Below are 10,000 nucleotides of genomic sequence, written 5' to 3'. Positions count from 1 at the left end.
TCAAAATATATTTCAAAGACAAAGTCGAGCGGAGGGGTTAGTTGGATACTGTAGAAGGCGAGGGGCGGGGGGGTGGGGGCGGGGGGTCCGGGGGGGAGTGTCTTATGATCAATTACAGCTTTTCTGCGATCAAGGTGAATAGACAGTAACCCTGAGCCCTTTCTATACGTGTCTTTTCTTCCACCTATATCCTGTTGATATGCAACCAAGAGTTTTTTTAAACTAAACCAAGCATCAGTGGACAAGAAAGCCCCTCAGACTGACATCATACTATCACTCTACAGTGCCTGGCGCTTTGTGTCTATGATTCTACTGCTTATTTGAGTGTGGTGAGAATGTCTTTGGTCTTTGTATGTGGGTGTGGTGTGTGTGTGTGTGGTGTGTGTGTGTGATGTGTTGTGTGTGTGTGTAGTGTGTGTGTGTTGTGTGTGTGTGTGTGTGTGTGTGTGTTCCTGTGTGTGTGTGTGTGTCTGGCTGTGCTGTGTGTCTGTGTGTGTGTGTTCATGGATGCATGTTTTCAGTCATGGTGTCTCTGTGTGTTTATGTGATGTCCAATTAGATATTCATATACAATAAAGTCCAGATGGCAGTGTGTAGGACAGACATAATGATCATACACACACACACACACACACACACACACACACACACACACACACCACACACACACACACACACACACACACCACACACACACACCACACACACACACACACACACACCACACACCACACACACAACACACACATTTTGCAATAGGTCCTGTGGTGATCACAGTGACAGGTGCCTATGGGTTCTCATGGTTACTGCTATCTCCACCAAACTCCTGACTCCACTCACTTACAAGCTTACCAGAGGAGAGTCTACACCTCAATGAGGCAGATGAGGTGATAATATGCAGGCTTGGATGAGCTGGCTCATTGCCAAAGTATCCAGACCATCTCACATTACCTACTTTTGGTATGTGTGTGCGTATCAAACAAAAAGAGACACGAGGCACACGGCACAAGCTCACGCACACACACAACACACACACACAAACACACACCACACACACACACCCAACACAACACACACACACACACACACACACACACACACACCACACACACACACACACACACCACACACCCACACACACTATAACACCTAACCCTATACACTTTTCAAATCTAGTTTGGGGGCTATTCAGTAAGTCGACATAGAGGGCAAACCCAGTGGCTACTTCTACAACCATTCCCTCGAGTCTAAGCGATGACATGAGGGCAATACATTTTATAGAAAAAAATACGTTTTCCGTCTTTTAAAACAGACTCTACTGCCGTCTAATCTCCTGGGCTTCCCCTACCTATAAGGTATTTGCGCTTCCATATCTTTCTGTACTCGCGAGAGACTGGAATAAAACATTTTGGTAGAAGTTTAGAAGCCACCGGATGAAGGAGGAGTTACTAATACAGCAGAGTGAGTGAGCGCGAGAATGAGAGACTAGTAGTGGGAGACGAGTGAGGGAGAAGTCAGGCGGAGAGAGTTTGAGAGAGATAGAGATAGAAAAAAGTGACGCGAATGAAGAGCGAGAAGAGAGAGAGAGCGAGAGAGGAGAGAGAGATGAGAGAGAGACGAGAGATGAGATGAGAGAGGATGAGAGGAGAGAAGAGAGGAGGGATGAGACGAGAGAGAGAGAGGAGAGAGAGACGAGAGAGAGCGATCTGGGGGGGAAGTTTCAACATTTTCATCCTTTGGAATGCATCAACGCTCTCTGGATGCACCAGGTGGACGACAAACGTTGAAATGCGCAATTATTTGTAGCGTTTATAAAGTGGTTTGCCGGGGTTGAATTTATTTTCCACAGATCTCTTTGATACATCCTTTTGGACAAGTTAAGGGAAACTTGGTCCTACTATCGGGTCTGAGGGTATATCCGACTGGGGAGAGATAAGTAAAGTAATTTCAGATTTGGCGAGATTTGAATTTTAACACTAGAATTAGGCTAGAATTGCAAAACTGTGAATGTATTTCATGATCATATCTCTCACCCCACAACGCAGTTTACCTATAAGAAGAGAATATATGCACAGCATCACTTGTACACTTTTTATGCTTTTTTTCGAGTTTGTATTTATTTTGGGCTTCTTTTTCTTTCACCGCCTTAGACTTGGTAGCTACTGCGCAGGCTGCGTCCGCGTCGCAGTCGTCAATGTGTAATAACACTGACGGTGGAGTTGTACACATTTGAGAAGAAGAGATGCAAGACAGTGGCAAGTCGAGGACTGCTTTTTGCAGCTGGTCCTGCTGCTGCTAGTGGCGTTGTTGTCGCCTCTAGTGTGGCTGTGGCCGAAAGAGGACGCCGCTGCAGAGTGGTCACCGCAGAAGACAGCGAGCTGGCCAAGCCGTCCGAGCCGAGGGCAAGCGGGCTAAAAGGAGGGGAGGCTCGGAAGTCCTCAGAGGGTAATGGCACTGTCTAAAAACTAACTCGATACCATGTGTAGCAGGCATAGGATCACATCCATGTTTTCAGTTTTTAGTATTTTCCCACTTTTCTTGTATGTTTTCGCAATGTTGCTGTTCCTATTCTGTTAACACAACGGTGATTTATTATAAACAAGTTGTAGATGTGTAGTAGCCGGTGTTAGCCTATTACGCTTGCTACTATAGTTTCCATTGTATGCATTACATATGTCTTCCAGGGACTTGGCTAAAGTGGAACGTCACATAAACCAATTTGACATTTTATAAAGAATGCAGATTGCGGCTTTCCAAATGCGAATTGTGTATGATCGGAATTTGGAACGCAACGCAACTCTAGTAATTAAATATTGGCAGGATATTCACATTCCTGATGACTGCAATAATAAATACATCCACACAAAGGAGGCCATGGTGTGTGTGGCTGTCGGAATGTCTGTTGCACTGAGCCAGAGATTGAGGAAGAGAGGGAGATGAAGAAAAGAGAGAGAGAGACCTAGAGACAGAGAGACCAGGAGACCAGAGACTGCAGCTTTATCCTTTTCTGGCCAAAAACACCACACACCAGTTTGGGATAAATCAATCTGCAGCTGGACCCAGTGGGTGACTGCGTAGTTTTAGTTGGTGTGTGTGGGTGTGTGTTGTGTGTGTGTATGGTGGTGTGTGTGTGTGTGTTGTGTGTGTGTGTGTGTGTGTGTGTGTGTGTGTATGTGTGTGTGTGTGTGTGTGTGTGTGTGTGTGTGTGTGTGTGTGTGTGTGTGTGTGTGTGTGTCTGAGAGCACGAGAGAGCGAAATGTTGTAGGTTGTGTAAAGATGAACGTTCAATGTATGTATATTTGTATTTTTGAATGTCATTAGTTTGAAAATCTTTTATCAGAACATCTGCATGCAGGAAGGGGAGACATTCTGGCTGCATTCTGCCTCTAGCTCTTGCTCTTCCCTGGAGAGCAGTGATGCTCGGCCCCTGGAACAGTGGAAGTATTTCCCTGCCTGTTATATGAATTTCAATTGTAAACATGACTACTGCTTCGAGCACAGTCCAAATATGATGCTGTGTGGAGTGGGAAGTTCTGATGCTCGGTACATTGTCAGGTGAAGCTTTGCCCCTCAAATGATTGGGGTAATGTCATGTTATATAATATAATTTGCCTCATAACCCTTGAGCAAACAAATGTTTGGTTTTTCTGTGCTGACTTGAATTTAGTTTATATATCAGATTGTTAAAAAGCATTTGAGGGGCATCGTTGAGGGCCGTATTTTTGTAATAATATTTGTAATAATCTAGTCACGGTGTGGAGAGAACATGGACTTGACAAGTTTTAAGCTTTAACCATACAATCAAGTGATGTTAGCAAATATAAATGTGGTTTATGTTCTTATAGCTTTTAGTAATTTTTACATGCAGGTTTCTTCCTGAGTTTTTCCTAGAAGCTCATTCATTTTCAGTTTTTAGGTTTTTGATTGTCCTGTATTTCAGTAATATACATATTGTTGTAGACATTGATGGTTGTGACAGATGTCCATGTTTATGATTTTCTCATTGATTGTTCTGGAAGGATCATGATTATTTTAGATGTTCATGATTGTTCTAGATGTTCATGTAGCAGTGCAGCAGTGCTCATGTAGCGGTGCTTTCGATAAAACACTTACACACTTCATTACACCCTCATTGACTCATCTGAGCATGATAAGTGATTCATCCCACCTGACGCTCCACAGTAAACCCTCGTCCACACATACTGCCATTCCAAAAATTAGCTTTTTAACTGCACTGACCAAATAAACCCCATCGCTATTAATTGAACTGCATGACACATTGAAAACATTTTTATTGCCTGATGAGTTTAAACACACACCTTTTGGGACGGGGTAATATTCCAGCCCCCTCTTCCATGCATTCCTGAGATTCACACTCTACCACATATAATTAAACATACAAATACAAACCCATCCTCACGAGGATGAACCACTTGGACTGTTTAAAACAAGAAGTAAATGGACATGTGCCGAACACGCATGCAGTGTTTCTTTGGAACCATTTGGAGGATTCACAGTACCACTATTTTGTACTGAACATCCCCCTTTGTCGCTCTATGGCTTCCCCTTCCCGGGGGTCATATAACAGTCCTGGGACATCAAACGGAACATGGGTAGAAGCCCCACACTCCCTCTATGTCCTTCTATCTCTCTCAACTTAAAACTTTTAATAAACTTTACTTTTAATTAAATGTACAGTTAAACAAATGCATGCTTTTTAAGTGTATCCCACACATATGGTGGTCATGTTATCTAGGGATTGAATGAATGTTTATTGATTTAGCAGAAGTTATATTTATTGTTGGTTCATATATTTGGTCCCTCATCTTTGGATTCATATAATTTGAATTTTTCCTTTTTTTTACTTTAATTTAACTGCTACTTAATTTCTTGGTCACATGTGTAAACTTCCTCCAGTCAATGATTTAGTTTGCAGATAATTTATCCTCTTTAGTGCATGTGTTATTATAATGCCTGTTATGTAGCAGTTAAAGTTCAGTTAAGTTAATAATGAGACAATTTGATAAAAGTACATTTTTATCAAATTATCTCCTTGCCTTATATCTGATATATTTGAATGTTTGAGGTGTCAATTCCTAATAAACTGGGGAATCCGGCAAAGGAGTACAGGCGTTCTGTAATGGTATGTCCAGTTAGTAATAAACTAGGGAAAGGCAGGTTGTCTTACTTGGGCCTAATCAGTTGACGCAAACTACTCTTTAAGAGTCAGACATCCATTGTCTCATCCTGACTCAACTGGAATACTAAATTGTTTACAGACGAAGGTTGTTAAACTTTGTTGCAGTTCAGAAAGTTGTAATGTTCAGAACGTATGTTAATGTTGAGAAGTGTGTTAAAGTTCCAATTTCAGAAAGTTTGAAAAGTTTGCAGTTTGTTGAGGCGTAGAATTACGGCTTTTTTGGAATATAATTTTGACTTGATAGTTTTTCCAGATATATTACAGATGGGCACCAAACAGGAAGTGGTGCCCCACTCCGGTAGTAAAATAACAAAAGTCCTGTTTACATCATTCACTTAATCAAGCTTAATCTAGATCTTCATGATTGTTCTAGATATCTTGAGGGTCCTAGATCTTTTGATTGTGGTGAATCAGTGGTTCCCAAACTTGGATGTGTATCATGAAATGGTCATTATGCAAATTGTGTATGCAAATAGTGAATAATTGACACATGCCGTTCTCTTGCTGAGCAGAGAGTGCCATAACCCTTTACATACAAGTAATATTGCAAGAAGGACAAAAAATCAGCATCGATGCTCCCAGTGTGCATTTAGCCATCACTAATCAACACAAAGCATGAATGGAAAACATTCCAAGGGAAACTTATGATGGAAGGCATAAAGGCACCTTATTTGATATAAATTATCAACATTATATTTTCTATCATTGTAAATCGGTCTATTTCAAGATTAAATTCCCACATACCACCTGCTTGACCCTTGTCTACAGGTTGAAAAACACTTGTCTAGATCTTCATGAATGTTTGAGATCTTCGCAGTTGTTCTAAAGCTTCATGATTCTTCATGGTTCTTCCTCAGGCCTAACGTGTGCGGAACCAGAAACAACGCTTTCTGCTGCCAAGGCTGGAAGACCCTGACCGGAGGGAACCAGTGTATTGTCCGTAAGTACCCCATTATTCATCAGGTATCAGGGACACCATCTCAATTTAAAAAAAAACTTTTTACCTGCCAGATTTTAAATATCACAGACCAAGCAATTGTTATAATATATAACCATGAATTTTTGACCTGCCAAATGGTCAAATCTATCCACAATTGGCTGGTGGCAGGTGTTAATGTTGGATCCGGCTAGATTCTCCACTTACTTATTTTGGAAGCAAAGCAGCTGAAATGCAACTGTGTGCATAGTGATGAAATTGATTCTGAATTCAAATTTTTAATCTGACGGCCAAATGATAGTTTCACTGAATAGATTATTAATTAAAATAATTACTCTGTTCTCTCTCACTCATTCCCTCTCGTTCTCTCCCATTATGTCGGTCTCTCTCTATTTCTCTCCCCACCTCTCATCTGACAGAACAGTTCTGCTTGTTGAGTAGAGTGATTGCAGTCTGGCTAGCTGTCTCCCTGAGGTCGCTCTAATGACATTGTTTAGCAGTGGGGTTCAGGGAGTTTGGAGTCTGGGGCTGGACGGTACCTGATTGGAGTTATGGCCACTGCACCATGCCAACAACACTGTGGGAAGGGGAAGAACAGCCTCGCTTCATCTCACAGTGGATAGAAACAGTTAGCTGGATGTGGACAAAAGGGCAAAAATGAAGCTTGGCACCTCTGCCAAAATTGTCGCCAATTATCTAAGAATGATATTGGTTGAAAACACAGAAATGCCTGTGTTCTATGGCTTGGCTGTGCTATATGTTATTAACTGTCTAATTTCCCTTGATACTAAAGAAAAAAGACTTGTAATTAACTATGGGGGCAGGATAGCTTAGCTGTTAAAGTGTTTGACCAAAAACAGCACTTCGAGCATGGAACTTCCCTGCCGGAAGGTTCTATTTTCGAAGTGATGTCTGCTGTCTACCTGTTGACATCCTTAATCAGAATAGCATTAAACAGTAAACTACAACATGTACTACTATTAAAAATGGTGTTTAAGCTCAGAACATGGCGATGCTGAGGACTTCATTGACTAAAGTGTGACTTGTGACTTCTGCAGCCATCTGCCGCAGTACCTGTGGAGATGGTTCTGTTCCAGACCCAACATGTGCACGTGCCCCACCGGACAGATCGCTACTTCCTGTGGGACCAAGTCAGGTTTGTTAAATGTTATGTTCATTTTCCAAATACGTCACTGCTCTACAGCTGGCCCTCACTGGTCATGTTCAGGGAGATCAGTGTTGGTTTTCAAATATATTTCTGGCCAATATCTCCAATCAATGAATGCAAAGAATTCTGAATATTAGTATGAAGTTCTTTGCTTGTGCTTGTATGAGCTTTGTTTACAGTGGACCTACACGCATGGCTCCGTGGACACGAGGCCACTGTCTCAACACAATGAAACTAACTAACAGAAATAGGAGGCTAAATAATTCTGCCGGTACCTGTTTGAGAGACACTCTTTTATGTGGGGTTTCTCAATTGTCAAAGAATTATATATATTTTTGATACCAAATTATGATAAATGTTGTTGCCATCCAGCCCAGTCCAAGAATACATGTAAGAAAATAAGACTACAGTAATGAGCTTAGTCAAGGAATGGGATTCTAAACAGCACTTCATGCAGCCTCAACACAGTATCTGTGTTGCAATCATGTGCTTGAAAGTAGAGGCCTATCTTTGCAAGTGGAGCCTTTTCGTGTGTGATCGGAGTGGGCGTCTGCCTTGGAAGGAATCCACTGTCAACAGTCTTCTCCATGACGATCCTATAGAGCAGCTCTCAAAGCGCCCGCTCCCTATGTGCTCATCTGTTTATATACCATATACTAGGAAGATCTAATCACTGAAAGATAACCCAGTTGCATGTGTGTGTGTGTGTGCGTGGATGTATGTGTGTGCGTTTGTGTGTGTGGATTGTGTGAACATGTGTACTGCTTGTACGCCCGTCCACAGTCCAGCACTGTAACATCCGCTGCATGAACGGCGGATCGTGTGCTGAGGACAACTGTCTCTGCCAGAAAGGCTACGTGGGGAACCACTGTGGACAACGTAAGACCCGCATAAAGTACACAACGTGACATTTAACACTCAACCTCCTTCATAACCAACTCCTACTGCCAGACAAAGTCAACGTCCTCCCCCATTCTGGACCTAATTTCCTCCAGGCTGTCCTCGGTGTGCGTCCGTCAAACTGTCCTCCTCCTGTTTCTGTCCCTCTCCCCAGCGGTGTGTGAGAACGGCTGCCTTAACGGAGGGCGCTGCGTGGCCCCCAACCGCTGCGTGTGCACGTACGGCTTCACGGGGCGCAGTGCGAGAGAGGTAGGCAAAGCCCAGCGTGCCGTGAGTCAGCCTTTTCCCCTCCCCACCCACCTTCCCCCCGCAACCTCGAGCTCCACACCGTGGTCAATTACCACCCCCCCCCCCCCCCCTACCACCACACTGGCGGGCTTTACTGGTTATTGGTTGGTCGGTTGGATGGTTTGGCTACGGGCTGGTCGAGCTAAGTCACAGAATTGAAACTAGTTGGGGGAGGGGGGTTGGGGGGGGGGGATGGAATTTAATGTGTTGTGAAATATGCAAGGTTTGTCAAGCGTCAGAGTATCGATGACTGCTATTTTCCAAAACAAAACATTAAAAGGATCTTTTCCCTCCCTCGCCACCACCACTCCCTGTTTGAATTGGTCAGAGCCTCGGAGGTTTACAAACACGGAAAGGTGTTGAACTGAGTGATACACTTTGTGCTATGCGTTGGTGGGATTCAGCTGTGTGATGCTTGTATGCTTGTGTACATAGCGCAGGAGCGCCATGAAGGCACGCGAGGGATGTTTTCTTTTGTGAGGCCGTTGACATCGGGAGGTCACGGCCACGGCCTTTTCTAAAGTAAACCTTCCGACTCCCAGCAGAGCTCCTAATTACCGGCATCCTCTTCTTTTGCTTGGTCTCGGTCCCACAGCCGTGGGACTGAGCTGGTGGTCCTCCGGCGTTGCATTAACCCACTAATGGGACAGTGTCCGTCCAGTCTGTGGATGAGCGCCAGGCCTTATCTGTCCTGACAGGATTTCAACATGTTGTGACTTTGGTTTCCACTCTGTCCTCAACCGAACTGGCCTGGAGGGTTTTTTTTTTGTGGTACTGGCGGGAATGAGGCGTTTTGTTGGTGCTTTCTTTCTGAGGTCACTGCGTACAGCGGAAACCACGACTATAATTATGCAGTTTGTAGTTTATTAACTATGGGGCTTTTGTGTTTGTGAGTTTGGTGTGGTGGTGGGTGGTTTGTGTGTGTGAATGTGTGGGTGTTGGTGAAAGTTCTAGTGGCTGTGGGTGAATATTTACATCTGAAACATGTCATATATAAGAAAACATGATGGATTGGCAGATCTTCTTCGAGTTTGTGTGTGTGTGAGTGTGTGTGTGTGTGTGTGTGTGTGTGTTTGTGTATTTTTGAAACAAACAGATCCTTCACCGAATAAATAGGCCAATGGATAAGGTGGTGTCTTGAGGTGAACTTACTTCCAATGAAATTTCCAGTGGCTTGTGTTCACGTGGCTGGCATCCATTTGGCCCGGTCATCATTCCGCAAGTATTACCATTGTGCTCTCAGAACCCCTCCCATTTCTGAACTTGCATTCGATCAAACACACACACACACACACACACACACACACACACACACACACACACACACACACACACACACACACACACACACACACACACACACACACACACACACACACACACACACACACACACACGCTCACTTGAATGTACGTATGTTTTCATGCATACAAGTGTGCTGCACGCAGGCAAGCCAATAGCAACCACAAAAAAAGCCACACACTCCCCCTTACACACATAGACAAGC

At 43.6% G+C, this 10,000-nt stretch overlaps 1 pseudogene; it reads left to right on the top strand.

The window, feature by feature from the left end:
* The window catches only part of LOC130403659 (fibrillin-1-like), a 24,912-nt pseudogene that overhangs the window by 7,452 nt on the left and 7,460 nt on the right, over window positions 1-10,000 (top strand).

Source organism: Gadus chalcogrammus, chromosome 14 (assembly GCF_026213295.1).
Source record: "Gadus chalcogrammus isolate NIFS_2021 chromosome 14, NIFS_Gcha_1.0, whole genome shotgun sequence".
Lineage (NCBI taxonomy): Eukaryota > Metazoa > Chordata > Actinopteri > Gadiformes > Gadidae > Gadus > Gadus chalcogrammus.
This window is presented reverse-complemented; position numbering and strand designations above follow the sequence as displayed.